This window comes from Bubalus kerabau, chromosome 7, assembly GCF_029407905.1.
Source record: "Bubalus kerabau isolate K-KA32 ecotype Philippines breed swamp buffalo chromosome 7, PCC_UOA_SB_1v2, whole genome shotgun sequence".
Classification (NCBI taxonomy): domain Eukaryota; kingdom Metazoa; phylum Chordata; class Mammalia; order Artiodactyla; family Bovidae; genus Bubalus; species Bubalus kerabau.
In genome coordinates this window covers 70,197,882-70,214,528 of record NC_073630.1, presented here as the reverse complement: position 1 = coordinate 70,214,528, position 16,647 = coordinate 70,197,882, and the positions used below count along the sequence as shown (strand labels likewise).

General features: G+C 40.8%; 1 protein-coding gene and 1 non-coding gene across 2 annotated transcripts in view; both read right to left on the bottom strand.

Annotated features, from left to right (window-relative positions):
• LOC129657830 (gamma-aminobutyric acid receptor subunit beta-1) overlaps nt 1–16,647 on the bottom strand; it is a 276,875-nt gene that overhangs the window by 67,610 nt on the left and 192,618 nt on the right. The gene's annotated exons all lie outside the window — the stretch shown is intronic.
• Nucleotides 8,127–8,233, bottom strand: LOC129658239 (U6 spliceosomal RNA). The gene has a single exon (XR_008717333.1). It is a non-coding gene; the product is annotated as a U6 spliceosomal RNA (small nuclear RNA).

Sequence of the window (16,647 nt, the reverse complement as noted above, 5' to 3'; positions counted from 1 at the left end):
TAAGACATAGGAATGCTGGATATTCAAAAAGTGACCAGTATTCACCACATATGAATGGACACTACAATCAGGTGACCTGTAATCACGGAAACTCTTCTGTTTCTTTACAATGCTTTCTAATCCTGTTTCCTTCTATAACCACTACCACCTATGCTGCTGCTGCTGCTGCTGCTAAGTCGCTTCAGTCGTGTCCGACTCTGTGTGACCCCAGAGACGGCAGCCCACCAGGCTCCCCCGTCCCTGGGATTCTCCAGGCAAGAATACTGGAGTGGCTTGCCATTTCCTTCTCCAATGCATGAAAGTGAAAAGTGAAAGTGAAGTTGCTCAGGTTGTCTACTTGAAAGTTACACAGTCGTGTCCGACTCCTAGCGACCCCATGGACTGCAGTCTACCAGGCTCCTCCGTCCATGGGATTTTCCAGGCAAGACTGGAGTGGGGTGCCATTGCCTTCTCCGACTACCACCTATGACAACTCCCAAACTCTTACTCCTAAACATATCTTTTTTGTATGTGTTGACTTGGTTTAGGAAATTTGTTGTGATAATGGTGACACAAAGGAGTCTAACATTATTTTATGGCCTATGAAGATATTTTGTTATAATTTCTAGGGAAAAACACCCCATTGAAAGAGAGAAAGTATTGAAAAACATGAGTTTTGGAGTCAGAAAGAACAGGCTTTGTATCCTGCCTTTCTGTTTAGTGTTATAATTGTTAGTGGCAAGGTTTTAAACCTTGGGTCTCCGTTTCTCTATTTGTAAAACAGGAATAACAGTAAATTGCTGATCTTGAAGCATGTTTGTGAGAATCAGACATAATCATGAAGTGTGGAACTGGGCAAAAACAAGACCTGTTGTAATGATTTTCAGCCTTCAGGGGTATCAAAAAGGCCAATGAAACAATATTTTAAATCTGATTTTATCAGATTTTTACCCACAAGATAAGGTCAAATAAATGTCGATTATTTTGAGTGGTTTCTTTTTTTTCTGGATGGCATTATTATTGAACATTACATGATGGAATCTTTCTGGTTAAAAATCCCATTTAAAAAATAAATGATCAACATTTAGATCAACATCTCCCAAGGCATTTTTATTAAGGTTTATGACCCAGTCTCCCCTACCAAGTCAAACCGGCACAAAGGTCATCTTACCTATGACAGATACTTTCCAACTACTAAACACAGCATTTTCCCATTTGTCTTACGCATAAATGCAGCTAGAGAGGACATGGTGCACAAGACTAAGTGGATAACTGTTAGGCCATGGTCAGTCAAGAAATATTTCCTTAAAATTTACTCCTTGGAAGAGTGTTTGCAGACCAAATTTGGGGGAATAGCAGATCTTCCTATAATAACAAGCTGAGTTTCTTAAATATATACATGCACTCCATAGTTTTCTTGAAAAAAATTTTTTTTGTATCCTGAGAATTAATGTGAACAAGATATATCTATTTACTCATTCCTTTACTGAAAGAGTCATTTAATGAGTATTTGTCAATTTCTTATATGAACCAGGCACTTTGCTTGGCACCTGGGAGACAAAAGGAGGAATACAGACAGCATCTCTTTATTCACAGAGTTTTTAGACCAGTCGGGAAAACAAATGACAATAATGTTATTTATAAGAAATGCATATTTGATCATTCAAATGACCAAAATATATTTCATATATTTTTTTGTCATGGTTCATGGTTCACATCTGGCTCCTACTTCCCCAAAGCCATGGAATTTCCTGAGTGATAAGAGCCATGGGAGCATCTTTTATTATAATTAGTGTTTAGTCCTCAGTTCTTGAAACCCTAAAGGTGAAATGAGCATCTTATTATTTACAAAAGACAGTTCTCAAGCTGGGTTCTTTTTAACATACTGTCTTTTGGAAAGCACCTATGGATGGAGACTGGTTGCCAGTGAAGCCAACCATGAGACTGAAAGGTGAAAGTGTTAGTCGCTCAGTCGTGTCTGACTCTTTGTGACGCCATGGACTGTAGCCCACCAGGCTCCTCTGTCCAGGGAATTCTCCAGGCCAGAATACTGGAGTGAGTTGCCATGCCCTCCTCCAGGGGGTCTTCCCAACCCAGGGATTGAATGTGAGCGAGTCTCTTGTATTGTAGGCAGATTCTGTACCGTCTGAGCCAGCAGGGAAGCCCAACCGTGAGATTAGTGGGTTGGAGATTTCAGACAGTCCCATTCTTCCACCTCTGGGGAGAAGAGAAGAGGTGGAAGTTGAATCAATCATGAATGCCTATGATTTGATCAGTCATGCCTAGGTAATGAAGCCTCTAAAAAAACACGAAAGGACTGGTGTTGAAGAGCTCCTCATCTGTGGGATCTGCAGTATCTCCAGGGAAATAGTGTCAGAATTGAGTTGTAGGACATTGGCTGGTGTTGGAGAATTGCCTGGCTCTATACTAGCTGTTTTATATGCGATTAATCTTCACAACAAACCTATGAAGTGCACGTTATTTTATAGATGAGGAAACACAGGTTTAGAAGGGTTGAATAGCTTGCTGAAGGTTACATAAATAGAAAGTGGAATAGTTCTGGGTTTTCTCTGAGTGAAGGGCACAAATCTCAATCACTGCTTTACAGCCTTACAAGAGAGGTCCATCTTGTGACTCATACAGTTGATGAAACAAATGACTATATCAGTTGAAGTGTACAGCAGGAGAATTGCTGATCCTTCAGGGCCCTTGATGTACCAGGACTCATGGTGCTAACGGTGCCTATAAATTAGGAAAACAGTCATCAGGCCTACCAAATTGAAGGCCAGGCACAGAAATGCTTTTGTAATAGTTACCGCCATAGAAGGGAGAAAAAAACATAGAAATCCATTGCCTTATTAAATGATTCCAGGAGGTCTTTAGACCATACTGTTTCTCTGTTTTGTTGGGGTTTTTTTTGGGGGGGGGAGGTCTGAAAAAGGAAACAATTTTATGCCCCATTTTATACCTTCTAGCTCTTTCCAAGATTATTTTCATTTGTGAAAACTGAGTGTCTTTATTCTGAAAGGGTGTGCCTAAAGTCTGGAAAGGTACAATAGAAGTATACAAGGTAAGAGAGGACTTACTTACAGAGTCTAGACAATCAAGGAATTGTTCCTTCAGTTTGAAGATGATAGTGCTATGCTACTGAGTGGTAAACAAAATAAATTCTGGAAGCTATAAAGCAGAGAGTTAAGTGGAAAGTGTCCTATAATGGAAGAAACCAGAACCTAAGGTGGCAACGGAAGAAAGTTAAGAAGCACCCACTTTTCATTATAGAGCCTTACAATCTCATAAATTTGTAAGAGAGCACCAGGTACTTTTAAAAGTCAGGGTGATAAGTGTCCAGCAACAAGGAATTTCTGAACTGTGGTATATCCCCACAATGGAACATTATACAGCTGTTAAAAAATAGGGAAGAGCTCTATGATAAGATATGGAAAGATGCCCATGATACAGTGTTAAGTGAAAAATCAAGGTTCAAAATAATGTATGTGAAATGCCACTTTTGTTAAGAAATGGGAAAAGTAAACTGTATATTTGTATTTGCTTGTACTTGTATAAAGAGAGGGCTTCCCTGGTGGTTCAGATGGTAAGGAATCCACCTGCAGTGTGGGGGACCTGGGTTTGATCCCTGGGTTGGGAAGATCCCCTGGAGGAGGGCATGGCAACCCACTCCACTATTCTTGCCTGGAGAATCCCCATGGACAGAGGAGTCTGGGAGGCTACAGTCCTTGGGGTCACAAAGAGTCGGACACAACTGAGTAAATCAGCATAGCACAGCACAATATAAAGAGACCTGAGAAGGATAAATCAGAAACAAATAAAAATGGTGAAGGAAGAGGATGAATTTGGAAGGAGTGGGAGCAGTGGGACTTCCCAATATTTACCTTTTAATTTCATTTTTACATTTTAGCTATGTAAATGCATTACTATTTAAAAAATTTGAAAATAAAGTGGTGCACAACATTACTGATAAAGGAGTGGTCTAAAATGCATAAAAAACTGCTGCTGCTGCTGCTGCTAAGTCACTTCAGTCATGTCCGACTCTGTGCGACCCCATTGATGGCAGCCCACCAGGTTCTCCCATCCCTGGGATTCTCCAGGCAAGAACACTGGAGTGGGTTGCCATTTCCTTCTCCAATACATGAAAGTGAAAAGTGAAAGTGAAGTTGCTCAGTCATGTCTGACTCCTAGCGACCCCATGGACTGCAGCCTACCAGGCTCCTCCGTCCATGGGATTTTCCAGGCAAGAGGACTGGAGTGGGGTGCCATTACCTTCTCCACATAAAGAACTCTTAAAGCTCAATGCTGAGAAAACAGACAACTCAATTAAAAAATGAGCAAAAGATCTCAAAGACTTCACCAAAGAAGAAACACAGATGGCATATAGATGTATGAAAAGATAAGGAGTCTCATACTCAGTTGTGTCTGACTCTTTGTGACCCCATGGGCTATAGCCCACCAGATTCCTCTGTTCATGGAATTCTCCAGGCAAGAATACTGGAGTGGGTAGCTATTCCCTTCTCCAGGGGTCTTCCCGACCCAGGGATCAAACCCGGGTCATCTACATTGCAGGCAAATTCTTTACTATCTGAGTCACCAGGGAAGCCCTGTATGAAAAGATGCTCAACATCATATGTTATTAGAAAACTATGAATTTAAACATCAGTGAGATACTACTGCACCTACTAATATGGCTAAAATCCAAAATAGTGACAACACCAAATGCTGGTGAGGATACGGAGCAAAGGAACTTGTATTCATTGCTAGTGGGCAAAATGGTACAGCCACTTTGGGAGACAGTTTGGTATTTTCTTACAAAACCAAACATACTATCCAGCAATTGCACTTCTCAGTATTTGCCAAAATGGGCTAAAAACTTACATCCACACAAACCCTGCACATATATGTTTATAGCAACTCTATTTGTAATTGCAAAACATGGAAGAAGCCAAGATGTCCTTCAGTAGGTAAATAGATAAACAGTGGTATGTTTATAAATGGAATATTATTCAGTGCTAAAAAGAGATGAGCTGTCAAGCCAATATCGCTAAGAGAAAGAAGCAAATTTGGAAAGGCTACATGCTATATAGCTACAGGCTCAATGATTGTGTGCCTGCAAAATTCATATGTTGAAATTCTAATGCCCAATGTGATGGTAGGAAAAGGTGGAGCTTGGGGGAGGTGATTAGTCCATGAAAGCAGAGTTCTCATGAATGGCATTAGTGCCCTTACAGAAGATTCTCCAAAGGTCTCCCTTGACCCTACCACCATGTGAGGACACAGAGAGAAGATGGCCACCTGAACCAGGAAGCAGACCCTCACTAGATACCAAGTTAGCCGGCATCATGATCTTGGACTTCCCAGTCTCTCCAGAATGTCAGAAATAAATTTCTGTTTGTAAGCCATCCAGTCTATGGTATTTTGTTAAAGCACCCCAAAGGACTGAAATATTTATGATTCCAAGCATATAACATTTTAAGTGTGTCAACACTGGACGTCCAAACTGATACTTAACATGATAAAAAAGGGTCACAGTAAGGTTTACCATTATCAAATTTAGAATCTTAGGAAGCAGAGACTATTCCAAAATGTCACAAAGGTAGAAACTATTCATATGTTACAAATTCAAACATCAGAACAGCATTGACTGTCTCAGGAGCAATATCCAAAGCTAGAAGACACTGAAATATTGCCTTAGAAAACCCAAGGGAAATTGTTTTCTTACACAGGAGTATATATACATAAAAATTCAATTGTCAAGAGTGAATAAAGGCATTGCTAGATATGCAAGATCTCAAAACATTTATCTTCCCTCAGCTACTCACAGGAAGCTACAGGAGAAGGCTCCACTAAGACGTAAATTAAGGAAGAAGATGCTGTGGAACTCAGAAAACAGAAGCTCCCATGCAAAAGATAGACAAGAAACCCTTTAGGATGATCTGAACAGAGATCCTAAGATGAGAGTAGTGCAGACAGAGTTTTATTTTTACTGACAATAAAGGCAGGAAAGGGAATATTCTTTTACATATTAGAAGACAAATTCAAGGCATTTATATCAGCAAGGCTTACAAAAGCATTAACTTGAAGACTGATCTTGAGTCACCTTAAAATAAGTTAGTAATAAGTATGTTATGTTCCTGTGATGGATATATCAAAGGAGTCACTTAACATGAAACCTCCTGAAATGTAGTTTCACCTTCATCACTATTGGAAAAAAATACTTAAGTGGGAGGAGCTTTGATGGAATTCCTTATTACATTTTTATATTTTTAGTTTTTGCTTAAATAAAAAACATTGAAAATAAACTGGTTTGAGAAGTATGACAGAAAAGATCTCTGAACCATCTATATTTTCTCCCCCTTACTACTATAATAAAATAAACAAAATATCCAAAATAAGCAATTCCAAACATGTGAGCCAAAAAAATGTGAATGTAATATAACAGCTAGGCAATAGGCAAATTAGAATGTATGCATATGCTCAGAATCTAGACGAAAACTATATTTTAAAAAGGATGATACATATGGTGAAGTTAAAAGGGAAAATCAACAATTCATCTTGACTTTTGGTTTGGTTGGATTGAATATTGTTTTATTGGGGAAACACAATAGACACTCTTGGCCTAAAATGGAAGAATTAGATGAAGATTAGATGAGGAGACTACTTTATTTGACTAGTTTTGGAAATAATCTCATGATTATCTGGTTCATGATTTTCCTATCTGGCACTGTAAATCTGTAGGGCAGTGATCTATAGACATGACTCTTTTATTGACCATCATAGAACCTAATATCATAGCAACATATCTATTGAGTAAACAAATGACTGCAGAGCCCAGCACAACACTAATTCCTCCAGAAAACTGTTAATTTACAAAAATAATCATAATCTCTAATTTCAATACATTTCCTAACACACAAAAATGAACTTTTATCTTCTTCCATTTTACTCTATTCATTTATTCAGCACATCATTATTGAAGGAATTCTCTGTGAAAGCCTCTTAGTTGGGCATCTTTTTACTAAAAACTAGTACAGGAGAAATGATCTCTTTTTTCTCTCAAATCGTAGGGAAGTTAACTCTCTACACTGACAAGGATCATGAAATGTTTCAATTCATAAGCTATGAGATGACCATAAACTCAAGGTTGATTTGTTATTTTTTACATCATCAGAGTTCATCGCACTCTGAATATATTGAAAAACATGTGATTGTTTTCCTGGATGACATGTATGCTAGTTCAACAGCTTACACTGCAGTCATAATTGGTTATGATTTCAGGTGGCAGCTACTCTGGCACTATATTATCACTGTGATGTCAAGAAGGCATTAACATTTATTGAGTACTTGTATGTTGTAGACTTCTTTACAGCAACCTCATGAGGTAAGTATTATTGTCCATAGTTCACAGAAGAAGCAAATGGTACAGAGTGCTATACTGACAACCTGTCCAGGTAGCAAATCTGGGATGAAACCCAGTGATGTCTGATTCTTATCCCATGCCTTTTCTACTATGATCTATAGGAGTTGGCCTATAGGGCTTGTGATTTTGTAATAAATTAAGCCCAGATATATTGAAATTATACACAAAAGTTTAAGTTAGTTGAAGAAGTATGGAAAGGGATAGTTAGGGAATTTGGGATTGACAAGTGGACATTGATATATTTAAAATGGTTAACCAACAAAGACCCAATAGAGCACAGGGAACTCTGCTCAATGATATGTGGAAGCCTGGATGGGAGGGGAATGTGGGGGAGAATGGATGCACGTATACCTATGGCTGAGTCCCTTTGCTGTCCACTTGAAACTATCACAACATTGTTAATTGGCTATGTGAGTGAAAGTCGCTCAGTCGTGTCTGACTCTTTGCAACCCCATGGATACAGTCCATGGGATTCTCTAAGCCAGAATTTGGAGTGGTAGCCATTCCCTTCTCCAGGGGATCTTCCCAACCCGGGTACTGAACCTAGGTCTTCCACATTGCAGGTGGATTCTTTACCAACTGAGCCACCAGGGAAGCTCAAGAATAGTGGAGTGGGTAGCCTATCCCTTCCCCAGCGGATCTTCCCAACCCAGGAATCAAACCAGGGTCTCCTGCATTGCAGGCAGATTCTTTACCAGCTGAGGTACATAGGAAGCCCCAAGATATGGAACACTTCACGAATGTGCATGTCATCCTTGTGCAGGGGCCATGCTAATCTTCTCTGTATTGTTCCAATTTTAGTATATGTGCTGCTGAAGCTAGCACAAAAGTAAAACACAGTAATATAAAATAAAGTTTTTTAAAAAGAAATATATTTTGAAAACCTTATCTTTAAAAGACTTAGATATATATGCTGCTGCTGCTGCTAAGTCGCTTCAGTCGTGTCTGACTCTGTGCGACCCCATAAACGGAAGCCACCAGGCTCCCCCGTCCCTGGGATTCTCCAGGCAAGAACACTGGAGTGGGTTGCCATTTCCTTCTCCAATGCGTGAAAGTGAAAAGTGAAAGTGAAGTCACTCAGTCGTGTCCAACTCTTAGCGACCCAATGGACTGCAGCCTTCCAGGCTCCTCCATCCATTGGATTTTCCAGGCAAGAGTACTGGAGTGGGTTGGCATTGCCTTCTCCATTAGATATATATACTCATGCCTTAAAACCTCATTTTCACATATATATATATATATATATGCACGTGTTTGTGTGTGTGTGTGTGCGTGTGTGTGTGTGTGTGTGCTTGCTAAGTCGCTTCAGTCACGTCCGACTCTTTGTGATTCTATGGACTGTAGCCCACCAGGCTCCTCTGTCTCTGGGATTCTCCAGGCAAGGATACTGCAGTAGGTTGCCACTTCCTTCTGACCCAGGGATCAAACCTGCATCTCTTATGTCTCCTGCATTGGCAGGCGAGTTCTTTATCACCACCACCTGGGAAGCCCATATATATATATATGTAATTTAATCTAGATTACATAATGTATATATGTAATCTAAGCCCAAGAGGGAAACATTTTAAGTGAAAACCTAAGAACTGATGTAAAGTACTAAATGAAATATATTTTTTCAAGCATTAAGTTAGGTGAGACCAATGAAGCATATTGTAGTCATCTTGCAAAAGAGTTTCTTATATTCTGAAAAGTACAGTTTATTATATTCCATCCTCAGCACTTTCATGGACACAAAGTCAGGAATATTTCTAAAGTTGACAGACAACTTACAAGCAAAGATCACTACATGTGATCTTAAGATTATAAGATGTGTGTATTTGTGTAAACGTATTCTGACATATTTCATAATTCCAATGAGAGAAATATATCACAAAGACTGAACTGTCTGAGAGTATCATAACTGGAATTAAAAATCCACCCTCTTTGTTCTATTCCACTTTGAACTTGACTAGAAGTTTGTGCAGCGTTCCTAAGGAGACAAAGCCATATGTACCATATAAATATATATTTTTTTAGATTAGAGTTTGTTGAACCCAGATTTTACTTTACTTCCTTTCTTTGGCTTATGTAGCTCTACACTCCATAGTCTTCCTCCTATTTTTCTGGCTGTTCCTTTTTTATCTCTTTTCTGTTCACATCTTATTCTACCCAGTTATTAAATATTGTAGTTTCTCAGGCCGCCTAAGTTTTCATTCTTTACTCTGCATCAACTCCTCATGGAAATTCACATATGCCTATAGTTATAATTATCAAAATATTCAAGTGATTCACAAATTTATATCTTCAGGGTAGAGCTCTCTGTGTGCTCCAGACCTGTGTCATACATCAAGAAATAATAATTAAACTTGTGATTTCTTCCTTGCCCCCCACCCAGAATCTAAAGGCTTCCCAGATGGGAAGAATCCACCTGCAATGCAGGAGCCGCAGGAGACACAGGTTCAATCCCTGGGTTGGGAAGATCTCCTGGAGGAGGGCATGGCAACCCCCTCCACTATTCTTGCTTGGAGAATCCCCATGGACAGAGGAGCCTGGTGGGCTATAGTACATAGGGTTGCAAAGAGTCGGACATGACTGAAGCAACTGAGCACTCACGCACATGCACAGAACCTAAAACATTCTCATTCTTCTCATTTTGGGTGAATGACATCCTCATTTATGTACTAATCCAAGCAAAAATCCTTGGAAATCATAAGGGTCATTTTTCATTCCTCTCTTTCTCATTCATATTGACTCTTTTACTAAATCCCATCTATTTTTCCTTCTAATTCTCCCTTCTATCCATCTACTCTTTTCCACTTCTATCCTGATCCAAGCTAGCATCTTTCTCTCCTTGATCCATTCTGATAGTCTTCAAAATGGTATACTTCCTTTCTCTACCTGCATCAGTCTGTTCTCAATGCTACAGCTAAAGTGATTCTCCAAACACAAATCTTACCATATCAGCCCTCCTTCCCCCAGATCAAAAATCCACCAGTGAACCACTGTTCCTAGGATAAAGATAAAACCTTTTTTTTTTTTAATATAAGATCCTCCAAGGTAAGTCCTCTACCCACATTTCCAGCTTCCACTCATACCGTGGTCTTTTTTCTTTTGCTGCTACAGCCACATTAAATGTACTTCTGGGCACCATGTTTGCCAGCTTTCCTCCTGCTACAGAGTCTTGAATATGACACTGGAATCCAACCAGAGTCTCCTGCATTGGCAGGTGGATTTTTTTACCATTGAGCCACCAAGGAAACCCTTGTTATTTCCTTACTCAGCCAATAAACAAAAGACATATCCTCAAGGAAACTCTCTTGATCCTCATAAGTCCATCCCTCCATTTGCCCTCTAATGAAGGAAAGTTATGGCCAACCTAGATAGCATATTAAAAAGCAGAGACGTTGCTTTGCCAACAAAGGTCCGTCTAGTCAAGGCTATGGTTTTTCCAGTGGTCACGTATGGATGTGAGAGCTGGACTGTGAAGAAAGTGGAGCACCGAAGAACTGATGCTTTTGAACTGTGGTGTTGGAGAAGACTCTTGAGAGTCCCTTGGACTGCAAGGAGATCCAACCAGTCCATTCTAAAGGAGATCAGTCTTGAGTGTTCATTGGAAGGACTGATGCTAAAGCTGAAACTCCAGTACTTTGGCCACCTGATGTGAAGATTTGACTCATTGGAAAAGACTCTGATGCTGGGAGGGATTGGGGGCAGGAGGAGAAGGGGACGACAGTGGATGAGACGGCTGGATGGCATCACCAAATTGATGGACGTGAGTCTGGGTGAACTCTGGGAGTTGGTGATGGACAGGGAAGCCTGGCGTGCTGCGATTCTTGGGGTCGCAAAGAGTCGGACACGACTGAGCGACTGAAATGAACTGAACCGAACATGAAGTACCACTAGTGCACAGGCACTTAACAAACACAGCAATAAGAGTGACTATTGCTCTCTCCCTCCCTTGCCTAGATGCTCCATTAGGGAGGGTAGGGACCCTCTTTACTTTTGCTCACCATGAATATAAGAGATGTGGTTTTGATCCCTGGGTAAGGAAGATCCCCTGGAGGAGGGCATGGTAACCCACTCCAGTATTCTTACCTGGAGAATCCCATAGACAGAGAAGCCTGGTGGGCTACAGTCCACAGGGTCACAAAGAGTTGGACACGACTGAAGCCATTTAGCAGGCATGCATTATCTAGCACAGTGCTGGGTACCACCCAGGCTGCAATGTACTTGCTGAATGGATTACTGAAATAATTTCCTAGTTAACCAAACATTTCTTATTGTTTGATACCAACTCTAGAAACTATGTATGTTTCTAAGAGAAGATATTCAATTATTCAGAGAAGGAAGGAAGTCATGTACATTGGTAAGATCAGATGTACATTTTATTAATGTAGATAAAAGCTTAACCAGGCACTGAAAGACTATATACATACTGAGGGTTACACTTATGAGAATGCTGAGTAACAGGAGCAGGTTGGAGATACCCTACTGACACTTAAGAAGATTTTAAGAATTTTTCAGTCCAATCATGAAAATTAGCACTTATGCTCATGTTCACTGCTGAGTTCAAAGACGTGGAGGCCTGAAGCAGATCAGTAAGTTTTTAACCAGGTTATATAAGATTCTCTGTATGTGAGTTCCCCCTTCCCCAATCCAAATTATTTACGATTATCCTTTAGTATTCTCTTGATCCTCAGGGTGTTTTCAGTGAAAAAGCAGAAAGCCAACTTGTAGTATCCTAACAATATAAAAACCGTATAATACTCTAACCATATAATACTAGACAGTGGCACCTGAGTATGGTAAAAGTGTAGGTCTCCCTTTACACTCAGGTTCATTTCTTTTCTCATGTTTTACTACTATTGACCTGCCCCAGAGTAGACAGCAGGAGGCAGAAATCAGGAGCACTCTGTTGTGAACTGGATGGCCTAATTAACCAGTTGCAGAGCTCTGGACGGCTTAGTCAGTTCAGTTCAGTCACTCAGTAGTGTCCAACTCTTTGTGACCCCATGGACTGCAACACGCCAGGCTTCCTGTTCATCACCAACTCCCGGATCTTGCTCAGACTTAATTTACAATTGAGTTGGTGATGCCACCCAATCATCTCATCCTCTGTTGTCCCTTTCTCCTCCTGCCTTCAATCTTTCCCAGCATCAGGGTCTTTTCCAATGAGTTGGCTCTTCACATAGGTGGGCAAAGGATTGGAGCTTTGGCATCAGTCCTTCAAATGAATATTCAGGGTCGATTTCCTTTAGGATTGACTGGTTGGATCTCCTTGCTACCCAAGGGACTCCCAAGAGTCTTCCTCAACCCCACAGTTCAAAAGCATCAATTCATGGGTACTCAGCTTTCTTTATGGTCCAACTCTCACGTCCATATATGGCTACTAGAAAATCAGCTTTGATAGATGAAACTTTGTCAGCAAAGTAATGTCTCTGCTTTTTAACATGCTGTCTAGGTTGGTTGTAGCTTTTCTTCCAAGGAACAAGCACCTTTTAATTTCATGGCTGCAGTCACCATCTGCAGTGATTTTGGAGCCCAAGAAAATAAAATCTATCACTCTTTCCATTGTTTCCCCATCTATTTGCCATGAAGTGATGGGACTGGATGCCATGATCTTAGTTTTTTGAATGTTGAGTTTTAAGCCAGCATTTTTACTCTCCTCTTTCACTTTCATCAAGTGGTTCTTTAGTTTCTCTTTGCTTTCTGTCATAAGAGTGGTGTCATCCGCATATCTGAGGTTACTGATATTTCTCCTGGCAATCTTGATTCCATCTTGTGCTTCATCCAGTCCAGCATTTCACATGATGTACTCTGCATACAAATTAAATAAGCAGTGTGACAGTATACAGCCTTTCCCAATTTGGAGCCAGTCCATTGTTCCATGTCTGGTTGTAACTGTTGCTTCTTGACCTGCATGCAGATTTCTCAGGAGGCAGGTAAGGTGGTCTGGTATTCCCATCTTTTGAAGAATTTTCCACAGTTTGTTGTGATCCACACAGTCAAAGGATTTAATGTAGTCAATGAAGCACAAATAAATGTTTTACTGGAATTCTCTTGCTTTTTCTATGATTCAACAGATGTTAGCAATTTGATCTCTGGTTCCTCTGCCTTTTCTAAATCCAGCTTGAACTTCTGGAAGTTCTCAGTTCAGATACTGTTGAAGCCAGGCTTGGAGAATTTTGAGCATTACTTTGCTAGCGTATGAGATGAGTGCAATTGTGCGGTAGTCTGAACATTCTTTGGCACTGCTTTTCTTTAGGACTGCAATGAAAACTGACCTTTTCCAGTCCTGTGGCCACTGCTGAGTTTTCCAAATTTGCTGGCATATTGAGTGCAGCACTTTCACAGCATCATCTTTTAGGATTTGAAATAGCTCAGCTGGAATTCTGTCACCTCCACTAACTTGGTTCGTAGAGATGCTTCCTAAGGCCCACTTGACTTAATACTCCAGGATGTTTGGCTCTAGGTGAGTGATCACACTATCATATTATCTGGGTCATTAAGATCTTTTTTGTATAGTTCTTCTGTGTATTCTGGGCTTCCCTTGTGGCTCAGCTGGTAAAGAATCTGCCTGCAATGCGGGAGACCTGGGTTGGATCCCTGGGTTGAGAAGATCTCCTGGAGAAGGGAAAGGCCACACACTCCAGTATTCTGGCCTGGAGAATCCCATTGACTGTGCAGTCCATGGGGTCCCAAAGAGTCAGACATGACTGAGAGACTTTCACTTTCTGTGTATTCTTGCCACCTCTTCTTAATATCTTCTGCTTCTGTTAGGTCCATACCAGTTCTGTCCTTTATTGTGCCCATCTTTGCATGAAATGTTCCCTGGTATCTCAAATTTTCTTGAAGAGATCTCTAGTCTTTCCCATTCTATTGTTTTCCTCTATTTCTTTGTGTTGATCACTGAGGAAGGCTTTCTTATCTCTCTTTGCTATTCTTTGAAAATCTGCATTCAGATGCATATATGCTTCCTTTTCTCATTTGCCTTTCACTTCTCTTCTTTGCTCAGTTATTTGTAAGGCCTCCTCAGACAACCATTTTACCTTTATGCATTTCTTTTTCTTAGAGAAGGTTTTGATTACAGCCTCTTGTAAAATGTTTTGAACCTCTGTCCATAGTTCTTCAGGCACTCTATCTATCAGATTTAATCCCTTGAATCTATTTGTCACTTCCACTGTATAATCAATTGTAAAAGATTTGATTTAGGTCATACCTGAATGGTTTTCTCTACTTTCATTAAATCTGATTTTTGCAATAAGGAATTCATGATCTGAGCCAGTCAGCTCCTGGTCTTGTTTTTGCTGACTGTATAGAGCTTCTCTATCTTTGGCTGCAAAGAATATAATCAATCTGATTTCAGTGTTGACCATCTGGTGATGTCCATGTGTAGAGTCATCTCCTGTGTTGTTGGAACAGGGTGTTTACTATGAGCAGTGCGTTCTCTCCGTAAAATGCTGTTAGCCTTTGCCCTGCTTCATTTTGTACTCCAAGGCCAAACTTGCCTGTTACTCCAGGTATCTCTTGACTTCCTATTTTTGCATTCCAGTCTCCTATGATGAAAAGGACATCTTTTGGGGGTGTTCATTCTAGAAGGTTGTTTAAGTCTTCATAGAACTTCAGTTTCTTCAGAATTACTGGTCGGGGCATAGACTTGGATTACTGTGATATTGAATGGTTTGCCTTGGAAATGAACAGAGATCATTCTGTCGTTTTTGAGATTGCACTCAAGTACCGCATCTTGCACTCTTTTGTTGACTATGAGGGCTACTCCATTTCTTCTAAGGGATTCTTGCCCATAGTAGTAGATATAATGGTGAATTCCATTCACCCATTTTGGTCCATTTTAGTTCACTGATTCCTAAAATGTTGATGTTCAGTCTTGCTGACTCCTGCTTGACCACTTCCAATTTACCTTGATTCATGGACTTAACATTCCAGGTTCCAATGCAATATTGTTCTTTATAGCATTGGACTTTACTTCCATCACCAGTCACATCCAGAACTGGGTATTGTTTTTGCTTTGGCTCAGCCTCTTCATTCTTTTTGGAGGTATTTCTCCACTCTTCTCCCATTGCATAGTAGACACTTACTGACCTGGGGAATTCATCTTTCAGTGTCATATCTTTTTTCCTTTTCGTATGGTTTTTGGGATTCTCAAGGCAAGAATACCGAAGTGGTTTTTCATTCCCTTCTTCAGTGGACCATGTTTTGTCAGAACTTTCCACCATGACCCATCTGTCTTGGTTGGCCCCACATGGCATAACTCATAGTTTCATTGAATTAGACAAGGCTGTGATCCATGTAATCAGTTTGGTTAGTTTTCTGTAATTGTGGTTTTCATTCTGCCCTCTGATGGAGAAGGATAAGATGCTCATGGAAGCTTCCTGATGGGAGGAACTGGCTGCAGGGGAATCTGGTTCTTGCTCTGATGAGTGGGACCATGCTCAGTAAATCTTTAATTTGATTTTCTATTGATGGTTGGTGCTCTGTTGCTTTCTTGTAGTTTGACTTGAGGGCAAACTATGGTAGGGGTAATGGTGGTAATGGCGACCTCCTTCAAAAGGACTTATGCCAGCATGCTGTGGCTCCAAGGACTGTTGTATTCAGTGCCCCTGATCCCAAGGCAGGGCACTGCCAACCCATGCCTCTACTGGAGACTCCAGGACATTCACAGGCAAGTCTGGTTCAGTCTCTTGTGGGTCACTGCTCCTTTCTCCTGTGTCCTGGTGTGCCCTCCAAGAATCTGTTTCCCTAATCCTTTGGAAGTACTGTAATCAAATCCCACTGGCTTTCAAAGTCAAATTCCCTGGGGGTTCTCAGTCCCTTTGTTGAATCCCCAGGTTGGGAAATCTGTTGTGAGACCTAGAACTTTTGCAATAGTATGAGAATTTCTTTGGTAGAATTGTTCTCCAGTTTGGGGGTCGTCTGCTTAGTGGCTTTGTGGTGGGACTAATGGCGACCTCCTCCAAGAGGACTTATATCACATGGCACGGCTCCCAGGTCTGCTGCAGCCAGAGCCCCTGTCCCCACAGCAGGCCACTGCTGACCCATGCCTCCGCAGGAGACACACAAGCACTCAAAGGCAGGTCTGGCTCAGTCTCTTTTGGGGTTCCTGGTGCACACAGGTTTTCTTTGAGTTCTCTGAGTGTTTCTGAAGGTATGGGTTCAATTCTAAACACTATTTTGCCCCTCCTACTGTCTTGTTGGGGCTTCTCCTTTGTCCTTGGATGTCAGATATCTTTTTCGGGTGGGAA